This window comes from Ranitomeya variabilis, chromosome 1 (assembly GCF_051348905.1).
Source record: "Ranitomeya variabilis isolate aRanVar5 chromosome 1, aRanVar5.hap1, whole genome shotgun sequence".
Taxonomy (NCBI): domain Eukaryota; kingdom Metazoa; phylum Chordata; class Amphibia; order Anura; family Dendrobatidae; genus Ranitomeya; species Ranitomeya variabilis.
The window spans coordinates 200,840,898-200,852,157 of NC_135232.1; the positions used below are offsets into that span (position 1 = coordinate 200,840,898).

The 11,260-nt window shown below is 44.3% G+C and overlaps 2 long non-coding RNA genes across 2 annotated transcripts; one reads left to right on the top strand and one right to left on the bottom strand.

Annotated features, from left to right (window-relative positions):
* Positions 1 to 368: 368 nt before the first annotated feature.
* Positions 369 to 1,437, bottom strand: LOC143793856 (uncharacterized). Its single transcript, XR_013220298.1, has 4 exons — positions 1,373 to 1,437; positions 1,220 to 1,287; positions 1,051 to 1,127; positions 369 to 460 (listed from the first exon to the last, which is right to left on the bottom strand). It is a non-coding gene; the product is annotated as an uncharacterized LOC143793856 (long non-coding RNA).
* Positions 1,438 to 6,089: 4,652 nt separating this feature from the next.
* LOC143793857 (uncharacterized) lies at positions 6,090 to 7,158 on the top strand. The gene is made up of 4 exons (XR_013220299.1): positions 6,090 to 6,154; positions 6,240 to 6,307; positions 6,400 to 6,476; positions 7,067 to 7,158. It is a non-coding gene; the product is annotated as an uncharacterized LOC143793857 (long non-coding RNA).
* The last annotated feature ends 4,102 nt before the right edge of the window (positions 7,159 to 11,260 follow it).

Below are 11,260 nucleotides of genomic sequence, written 5' to 3' on the forward strand. Positions count from 1 at the left end.
AGGCGTTAGGGAGAGTTAGCTGTCAGCTCAATGATATGCTGTGTATGGCTACCTTAATGAGTAACTAAACATTTCAATTTTTGTACAATTTTATACACTTTAATTGCCTGCAGATCATTTGAGGTTGGGGTTCTATCTCCAGAGCTGTTCTTGTCTCAGCTGTCTTTTAGGAGATCAGTGGGGGTATCAGGGATTTACTGCTATTGATCTGCAGGCAATTAAAGTGCATAAGGAATAAAAAAAAAAACATGTTAAATGTTCTGTCATTCTTTAAGTAGGTTTCAACTTAAAAAATACAGTAAGAGCTCAAAATAGTTTTCTATAACTAAGAAATACTTGGCACTCTGGAGATATTTGTTGCAAAATTCAGAAATAAATTTTATTCGGTGCATCCAGATCAACATATATAAACGTTTTCGGTCTACACAAATAAGACCTTCATCAGATACAGTCGTGAATGCTGCAATATATGTACAGAAACAAAAAACAAGAAAAAAGTTTTTAGACAAAATTCATGATGCACAGCAAAACTACAAAAACGATGCAATTTGTACTATTATGACAATCTGCATACAGATTTGATGAGTGGCAGATAGCAAACGTGACGGCCTAGGCGAATCCGGCCTGGAACAAGGTGAGACGTGAATCCTGTTCCGAGAATGCTAGGAGTGTACACGTGTTAGGGCTACAATTGATAAGAGTGAGATGAGAACTATCAGGTTAATAAGTCATATGGAGAAAAAGTACAATTTAATAAATGCATCACCCCAATAAAAGGATACAGGTAGTGGAGTGACCTCCCCCAAAGACTACGGGGACATGCAGATAAAGTGCACAGTGAGCCGCCTAAAATAGAGAAAGAAATGAAGACATGAATGCATAAAAATAGATAATACACGTGATGTATATTGGTGGGGCAGGATGTCCTGTGGGCTATGTAATAATGCCAAACAGTCTAAAGGATGACCACCAGATACCCGGGCCCCTGGTTGGACTACCTGTGGGTGCAGCTACAAAATAATGGGCTACCCAGGGTCCTATGGTAATTACCTGGAGACCATGGATAGTGTGTGACAAAGCAAACACACTAGGTTAAATGTCAGCCAAAATACGGGAGCGCAAGGCGCCTGCAGAGTAAAATGGGGGTGCATGTAAGTACTACAATACTGCCAATGTGAATACAGCCTGATGCATGGTCACCTGGACCCAGACTCCATACCTGAGTGCATGTGGTAATATGAAGACACAGCGCTATGGATAGGCGAGGTGCTCGCAGGGGAGACAGCGCTGTGAAGAGAGGCATGGGGTTACCAGGAGTGTACCAGAGCTGGAGGCAGGGCAGGGCCGGCGCTAAGACCGAGTGTTGCTGTACCTGAGATCAGAGGTGCCACGGACGCCGTGCGGAGGAGAAGAAAACGCTCCCGGTGCTGCTGGAGGAGGGCGGCATTTCCGGGTAAATAAGCGCTCTGTACAGTGTCACCTGACCTGTGACGTCAGCGGGTCAAGTGACCGGAGGAACCGCGCATGCGCAGAGGACCGGCAAAAGGGAGAAAGTCGGCAAAATTGCTCCAAGGAGGTGGCGCTTGCGCGGTGGGCCTGTTTAGCTGTAACCTATATGTATGAATGGCCAGTAAAACAACAGGAGGTAGCGCTTAGCGCTGTGGGCCTATGAGATATGACCTATATGTGCGACCGGCCAGTTAAGCTCTGGATTGGACCGAGGGTCTTAGGGATGGATAATGCAACCACAGAAGGGGTGGTAGAAAAAGACCGCAGGTACCTTAAGGTGGTCACCCCAATATTATAGAGAACCACTTAACACTCTATAACACATTGGCATACAGTGCATACTCTACCGTGTAAGGTGCTCGGTGCAAAGGGTGCATTTAGCGATTCTGTAGGAAGAAAGGACAAATACAATAAGTTAAAAACAGATATAATAATCTAGTGCACACCTGATAAGGTGCTGATAACCAAAACATTACACATGTACCATGTTACAAAAATGCCGAGACGTCATAGTCCCTGTTAAGTCCCTTTGGCTCTAAAGTCTGTAATGTGTAAATCCAAAAGGCTTCCCTTTTAAGGAGTAAATTGACACGACTTTGGCCTCTTCTGGGAGTGTCTACCTGTTCCAAAACCTGGAACCGGAGCTGAGAGATATTGTGATTTTTTTCGGAAAAATGGTAGGGGAGAGGTAGATGTGTTTTATTGCATCGGATCGTGGATTTATGTTGGGTCACTCTATCTTTAACCGTCTGTGTGGTCTCCCCCACATATGCCAGACCACAAGGGCATTTGATAACATAAATGACATGTGTAGACTCACAGGTGAAAAAAACTTTGATGGGAATGGATTTACCCGTTTGGGGGTGGGAGACCGATGGGCCCTTTTGGACATTGCTGCACTGTAAGCAATTAAGGCAAGGAAATGTGCCTTGTCTCTGGGTCTGTAAAAAGGTTTGTTTGGGGACCGTAATGCTTGAGCCAATGTCCGCTTTGACTAATCTGTCCTTTAGGTTCCTAGCTCGTTTAAAGCATGACATGAAAGGCACCCTGAATTCTGGGATGTTGGGGTAGCTTTTTGTTAAGATACCCCAGTGTCTCCTGATGGTGGACTGAACCAGATTCGAGAAGGGGTGAAATGTGGAAACAAAGGGGATCCTCTTGCGATCATCTCTCGATTTACCTACAGAGATATTACGTTTGGCCTCCGTTAAAATTCGCTGCGGGTATCCCCTATTGAAGAACTTGTGTTCCATCTCGCTGAGTCTGGTTTGTTTAATATTGTCGTCCGAGACGATTCTGTCAACCCTGTGGAATTGGGACTTGGGGATGGAGTTTTTGATGGAAGGTGGATGGCAGCTGGTGAAATATAACAGGCCATTGCGATCCGTAGGCTTAGTAAATAAGTCAATAGAAAGAGAACCTCCCCTCTCTTTGTAAATAAGGGTGTCTAGGAAGCTGATTCTGGACACGTCATGTTGTAATGAGAAACCGAGTTCGGGCCAGATATTATTGATGTGTTGATCGAATGCCATTAATGACTCAAGAGGTCCGTCCCAGATGCAAAAAATGTCATCAATATATCTCCGCCAAACCCTGCAGTGGGCTGTGAACAATGGGTGATTATACACATAGTCATTCTCAAAGGCCGCCATGTACGCTATAGGGTAAGGAGGCGCTACGTTCGCGCCCATTGCAGTGCCTTGTAGCTGGGCATAGAACGCATCCTGAAACATAAAATAATTCTCTTTGAGAACCAGATTTAGCAGATCGGCACAGAAATGACGGATTTTGAGATCAATTTTATTGTCTATCAGAAGTCTGTCGGTGGCGGCTAAGCCTTTTTCGTGAATGATTGATGTGTAGAGGCTATTTACGTCCCACGTGATTAGGAGGGAGGAAGGAGATATAGGACCTAGAGATTTAATCACTTGAATGAATTCATTGGTGTCCAGAAGGAAAGACCGAGTGGTTTTAACAAGTGGCGTGAGAATTTTCTCTAGCACTATTGATAGTGGTGAGAGGACTGAGTCGGTTAGGGAAACAATGGGTCGGCCGGGAGGTTTGACTAATCTTTTATGTATCTTGGGCAGAACATAAAGAATGGGGGTAATTGGGTCTTTTTTGATGAGGAAATCCCTCATCTTACTGTCAATGGTGCCTGCTTGGAAATGGAAATGGAAATAGAAATGGAAATTTGTACACTGTGGTATCCCCTAGTTGTCTATGTACCTCCTTGAGGAGGTACATAGACAACTAGGGGATACCACAGTGTACAAATTGATACCACACAACCCTCTTAACCAATTGGTGGATAAAATTGCACCAATTATTGATTTCCATTTCCAAGCAGGCACCATTGACAGTAAGATGAGGGATTTCCTCATCAAAAAAGACCCAATTACCCCCATTCTTTATGTTCTGCCCAAGATACATAAAAGATTAGTCAAACCTCCCGGCCGACCCATTGTTTCCCTAACCGACTCAGTCCTCTCACCACTATCAATAGTGCTGGAGAAAATTCTCATGCCACTTGTTAAAACCACTCGGTCTTTCCTTCTGGACACCAATGAATTCATTCAAGTGATTAAATCTCTAGGTCCTATATCTCCTTCCTCCCTCCTAATCATGTGGGACGTAAATAGCCTCTACACATCAATCATTCACGAAAAAGGCTTAGCCGCCACCGACAGACTTCTGATAGACAATAAAATTGATCTCAAAATCCGTCATTTCTGTGCCGATCTGCTAAATCTGGTTCTCAAAGAGAATTATTTTATGTTTCAGGATGCGTTCTATGCCCAGCTACAAGGCACTGCAATGGGCGCGAACGTAGCGCCTCCTTACGCTATAGCGTACATGGCGGCCTTTGAGAATGACTATGTGTATAATCACCCATTGTTCACAGCCCACTGCAGGGTTTGGCGGAGATATATTGATGACATTTTTTGCATCTGGGACGGACCTCTTGAGTCATTAATGGCATTCGATCAACACATCAATAATATCTGGCCCGAACTCGGTTTCTCATTACAACATGACGTGTCCAGAATCAGCTTCCTAGACACCCTTATTTACAAAGAGAGGGGAGGTTCTCTTTCTATTGACTTATTTACTAAGCCTACGGATCGCAATGGCCTGTTACATTTCACCAGCTGCCATCCACCTTCCATCAAAAACTCCATCCCCAAGTCCCAATTCCACAGGGTTGACAGAATCGTCTCGGACGACAATATTAAACAAACCAGACTCAGCGAGATGGAACACAAGTTCTTCAATAGGGGATACCCACAGCGAATTTTAACGGAGGCCAAACGTAATATCTCTGTAGGTAAATCGAGAAATGATCGCAAGAGGATCCCCTTTGTTTCCACATTTCACCCCTTCTCGAATCTGGTTCAGTCCACCATCAGGAGACACTGGGGTATCTTAACAAAAAGCTACCCCAACATCCCAGAATTCAGGGTGCCTTTCATGTCATGCTTTAAACGAGCTAGGAACCTAAAGGACAGATTAGTCAAAGCGGACATTGGCTCAAGCATTACGGTCCCCAAACAAACCTTTTTACAGACCCAGAGACAAGGCACATTTCCTTGCCTTAATTGCTTACAGTGCAGCAATGTCCAAAAGGGCCCATCGGTCTCCCACCCCCAAACGGGTAAATCCATTCCCATCAAAGGTTTTTTCACCTGTGAGTCTACACATGTCATTTATGTTATCAAATGCCCTTGTGGTCTGGCATATGTGGGGGAGACCACACAGACGGTTAAAGATAGAGTGGCCCAACATAAATCCACGATCCGATGCAATAAAACACATCTACCTCTCCCCTACCATTTTTCCGAAAAAAATCACAATATCTCTCAGCTCCGGTTCCAGGTTTTGGAACAGGTAGACACTCCCAGAAGAGGCCAAAGTCGTGTCAATTTACTCCTTAAAAGGGAAGCCTTTTGGATTTACACATTACAGACTTTAGAGCCAAAGGGACTTAACAGGGACTATGACGTCTCGGCATTTTTGTAACATGGTACATGTGTAATGTTTTGGTTATCAGCACCTTATCAGGTGTGCACTAGATTATCATATCTGTTTTTAACTGATTGTATTTGTCCTTTCTTCCTACAGAATCGCTAAATGCACCCTTTGCACCGAGCACCTTACACGGTAGAGTATGCACTGTATGCCAATGTGTTATAGAGTGTTAAGTGGTTCTCTATAATATTGGGGTGACCACCTTAAGGTACCTGCGGTCTTTTTCTACCACCCCTTCTGTGGTTGCATTACCCATCCCTAAGACCCTCGGTCCAATCCAGAGCTTCACTGGCCGGTCGCACATATAGGTCATATCTCATAGGCCCACAGCGCTAAGCGCTACCTCCTGTTGTTTTACTGGCCATTCATACATATAGGTTACAGCTAAACAGGCCCACCGCACAAGCGCCACCTCCTTGCAGCAATTTTGCCGACTTTCTCCCTTTTGCCAGTCCTCTGCGCATGCGCGGTTCCTCCGGTCACTTGACCCGCTGACGTCACAGGTCAGGTGACACTGTACAGAGCGCTTATTTACCCGGAAATGCCGCCCTCCTCCAGCAGCACCGGGAGCGTTTTCTTCTCCTCCGCACGGCGTCCGTGGCACCTCTGATCTCAGGTACAGCAACACTCGGTCTTAGCGCCGGCCCTGCCCTGCCTCCAGCTCTGGTACACTCCTGGTAACCCCATGCCTCTCTTCACAGCGCTGTCTCCCCTGCGAGCACCTCGCCTATCCATAGCGCTGTGTCTTCATATTACCACATGCACTCAGGTATGGAGTCTGGGTCCAGGTGACCATGCATCAGGCTGTATTCACATTGGCAGTATTGTAGTACTTACATGCACCCTCATTTTACTCTGCAGGCGCCTTGCGCTCCCGTATTTTGGCTGACATTTAACCTAGTGTGTTTGCTTTGTCACACACTATCCATGGTCTCCAGGTAATTACCATAGGACCCTGGGTAGCCCATTATTTTGTAGCTGCACCCACAGGTAGTCCAACCAGGGGCCCGGGTATCTGGTGGTCATCCTTTAGACTGTTTGGCATTATTACATAGCCCACAGGGCATCCTGCCCCACCAATATACATCACGTGTATTATCTATTTTTATGCATTCATGTCTTCATTTCTTTCTCTATTTTAGGCGGCTCACTGTGCACTTTATCTGCATGTCCCCGTAGTCTTTGGGGGAGGTCACTCCACTACCTGTATCCTTTTATTGGGGTGATGCATTTATTAAATTGTACTTTTTCTCCATATGACTTATTAACCTGATAGTTCTCATCTCACTCTTATCAATTGTAGCCCTAACACGTGTACACTCCTAGCATTCTCGGAACAGGATTCACGTCTCACCTTGTTCCAGGCCGGATTCGCCTAGGCCGTCACGTTTGCTATCTGCCACTCATCAAATCTGTATGCAGATTGTCATAATAGTACAAATTGCATCGTTTTTGTAGTTTTGCTGTGCATCATGAATTTTGTCTAAAAACTTTTTTCTTGTTTTTTGTTTCTGTACATATATTGCAGCATTCACGACTGTATCTGATGAAGGTCTTATTTGTGTAGACCGAAAACGTTTATATATGTTGATCTGGATGCACCGAATAAAATTTATTTCTGAATTTTGCAACAAATATCTCCAGAGTGCCAAGTATTTCTTAGTTATACTCGACGGGTTGGATTCCTAACTTGTGCACCTCCAAGAAGCCCTGAGTGCCGTGATTTCTATTCTCAAAATAGTTTTCTGTCCTGGAATTTTACGTTTTAAAAAATCGTCATTTTGTCACTGGATTGGAATTTTGCTACTGTGTGAAAATTCATAAGTTTTCTTTGTCATGTTTCATCTCACTGGGGAAATACTTTACATAAGTACAAACACTCTGAGACACCAGTTTAAGCTGTCATCATCATAAGAATTTTTTGTTTGTGATGACTGGCAGATTGTTCACTAATATCTAGCATCTTGGGAAGCAATATCTGATTGATTGGATTTGTTGCCATCAGATTTTTCCATCAGGGTTTGTTAGATTGAGCAGATAATTGTTTAAAGATGAACAATGGGATTGTATCTCACAACAAGCACTAAGGGTACCGTCACACATTGAAATTTCCATCGCTACGACGTTACGATTCGTGACGTTCTAGCGATATCGTTACGATATTGCTGTGTCTGACACGCTACTGCGATCAGACACCCTGCTGAGAATCGTACGTCGTAGCAGATCGTTTGGAACTTTCTTTCGTCGCTTGATCACCCGCTGACATCGCTGGATCGTTGTGTGTGACAGCGATCCAGCGATGTCTTCGCTTGTAACCAGGGTAAACATCGGGTAACTAAGCGCAGGGCCGCGCTTAGTAACCCGATGTTTACCCTGGTTACAAGCGTAAACGTAAAAAAACAAACCGTACATACTCACCCGTCGGTGTCCTTCAGGTCCCTTGCCGTCTGCTTCCTGCTCTGAGTGCCGGCCGGAAAGTGAGAGCAGATCACAGTGGTGCTGCGCTCTGCTCTCACTGTACGGCTGCACTCAGAGCAGGAAGCAGACGGCAAGGGACCTGAAGGACACCGACGGGTGAGTATGTACGGTTTGTTTTTTTACGTTTACGCTTGTAACCAGGGTAAACATCGGGTTACTAAGCGCGGCCCTGCGCTTAGTTACCCGATGTTTACCCTGGTTACCCGGGGACTTCGGCATCGCTCCAGCGCCGTGATTGCAACGTGTGACCGCAGTCTACGACGCTGGAGCGATAATCATACGATCGCTGCGACGTCACGAATCGTGCCGTCGCAGCGATGAAAATTTCAATGTGTGACGGTACCCTAATGTCAGGGCAAGTTTCATGAATGAAATGATCAAATAGAGAGTGCTGTGCACTGTGTTCACACAGACAGATATTCTGTAGTGTATTTGTGTTCAATGTTCAAATCCCACACTATTTATCTCAAATACATGAACTCAAAGTATTGTGCACACATTTCCATTGATGACTTTCAAAGAAAATTCAATCAAATTGGGAACGAGAAAAATTTGATAATCACAAATATTTAATTTTTTCAATGCTCCAACTGCTGCTGAACTATTGTCTTGGAACACAATAAACCAATCACTGAAAGATTCATTTAGAATTTGAATCTCCAGTCCTCCTTTTTGGGGGTCTAATCATTCAGTGAGTGAACAATCTTCATTTACATTAGAGAATTTTTGAAAAAAAAAAATAATTTTGCTTGCCTAAACGATTTCATGCACAATGAAAGGGGATTTTTGGACACATTGTTCAGTCACTTGACCCATTTACATTACACAATTATTGAGAACAATCGGTCGCTACAGTTAGAATCTGACGAATTATCGGCCAGTGTAAATGCAGTTTAAGATCGCTTACAAAAGTTTTATCCATGGCCAATTGTCTCATGTCTATAGTTTTTGATCATAAATTAACATCTTATAAAGCAACCTATCAGATCAAAAGGATTATTTCAATTTTAGCAAGGTATCATCAAGTAGCCGCAGTGTAAATCTGGCCAAGCACGTTAAATGGCAGTCGGCCAAACGATGCGTCAATCATCGTGTAATTGTTAACCTCTCTGCACAACAAGATAATCGCGAAAAGAGTAGTTTTGACACATCCCGTTTGTAATAATCTTGTAGTAAAATTACCCTTGACGTCAACTACATGCCCATTTCCAGTAGGCTCAGAAAATGATGAGAGCACACTTTCACTCTGTCGGCACCATAATAGTGTATGGCCCCGTTTAGGGTTTCGGATGTATGCCCCTATGGGCAAAAAAACAATGTGAAAGGAGCTTAAGATGGCAGGAATGAGCACTGTATCTCTGCACTAGGTTTCCAATAGGTACTGGACAAAACTATACTGCGTATACAATCTACTGACAGAACTGATTAGTACTCCTTTTCCAACTGTATGTAAAAAATACATGAAGACCATAAGAGTTAATGTAATCAATGAATGTTGGAACAGCTGCTTTTTGGTGTACCCAAATAATAATGACATAAGCAAAATAACAGTTGTATCTAGCTATAGAATTAAAGAAGTCCTCCTTCACATGTACGCCTGACAGTGTGGTACGGTCCATTTTTAAGATCTATATGTATGTGTGTACTGTCTGTGTGACACATAGCGGAATATAATGGATTGAAGAAATTACTGATTTTTAGATGTTGCTCACCCCTTTCTGACATCTGATGTGACAATCCGTTCCTGAACCCTGGGGCTGTGCGCGGGCGATTGCCGCAGGGTGTCAGCCTGATTCTGACAGCTGAAACCTGGCACTAAGTGCTAGGAGCTGTCCCACACCGCTCCCAGCATTTTAACCCCCTAATAGTGCTGTGATTGAATGCGATTGTAGCATTTCAAGAGCCAGAAGATGGATGACAGCTCCTCTGCCTTTGAATCGGAGACCTCGCGGCTTGACCCTGGGTCCCGATCTTTGCCATGGTGACCCGATGTCGTCATGACGACATCCGGGTCACCAGAGCTAGGAAAGTGGCTGATCATGCGCAGTGCATGATCAGCAAGTCTCTCTGTCAGTGCTGAGCTGACAGTTTTTACAGCACAGTGATGCTGCTGCATTCTCATACTATACAAGCAATCAGCCTGCAAAAAATGATAGTCCCATAGTGGGACAAAGTAAAAAAGTAAAAAAAAAAGTAAAAACATTTTTTAAATAATTGTAAAAATCTTTTAAAAATAAATAGGAATTATAATAAAAAAATCAATAGATATTGTATCTATAAATAAATATTTGCATAAAAAATAAACCATAAAAGTACACATATTGGCTATCGCTGCGTCCGCAACGACCCGATCTATAAAATTGTCCCACTAGTTAACCCCTTAGTGAACACCATAAAAAATAAAAAACAAGACAAAAAACAATGCTTTATCATCATACTGCCGAACAAAAAGTGGAATCAAACGCAATCAATCCAAAAATAAATATACCGTATATACTCGAGTATAAGCCGAGATTTTCAGCCCTTTTTTTGGGCTGCAATTCCCCCTCTCGGCTTATACTCGAGTCATACCCAGGGGTCAGCAGGGGAGGGGGAGCGGGGGCTGTCTAATTATACTCACCTGCTCCTGGCGTGGTCCCTGCAGGTCCCTGGCTCCCCGGTGCTGCGGCTTCTTCCTGTACTGAGAGGTCACATGGTAACGCTCATTACAGTAATGAATATGCGGCTCTACCTCCCATAGGGGTGGACCCGCATATTCATTACAGTAATGAGTGGTTACGGTGACCGCTCAGTACAGGAAGAAGCTGCGGCACTGGGAAGCCAGGGACCTGCAGGGACCGCGCCAGGAGCAGGTGAGTATAATGGGGAGGGAGAGCGCAGCACTGCGCGATATTCACCTGCTCCTCGTTCCAGCGCCGCTCCGTCTTCAGCGTCTTCTGCAGTGACGTTCAGGTCAGAGGGCACGGTGACGTGGTTAGTGCGCGCCCTTTGCCTGAACGTCAGTGCAGAAGATACTGAAGATGGAGCGGCGCCGGAAGAAGTCAGGTGAATATTGCAAGTGCTGGGGGCCTGAGTGACAGAGAGGTGAGTATGTGATTTTTTTTTATCGCAGCAACAGCAAATGGGGCAAGTGTCTGTATAGAGCATCTTATGGGGCCATAACATTTGTGCAGGATTATATGGGGCAAATATCTTTATGGAGCATCTTATGGGGCCATAACGTTTGTGCAGCACTATATGGGGC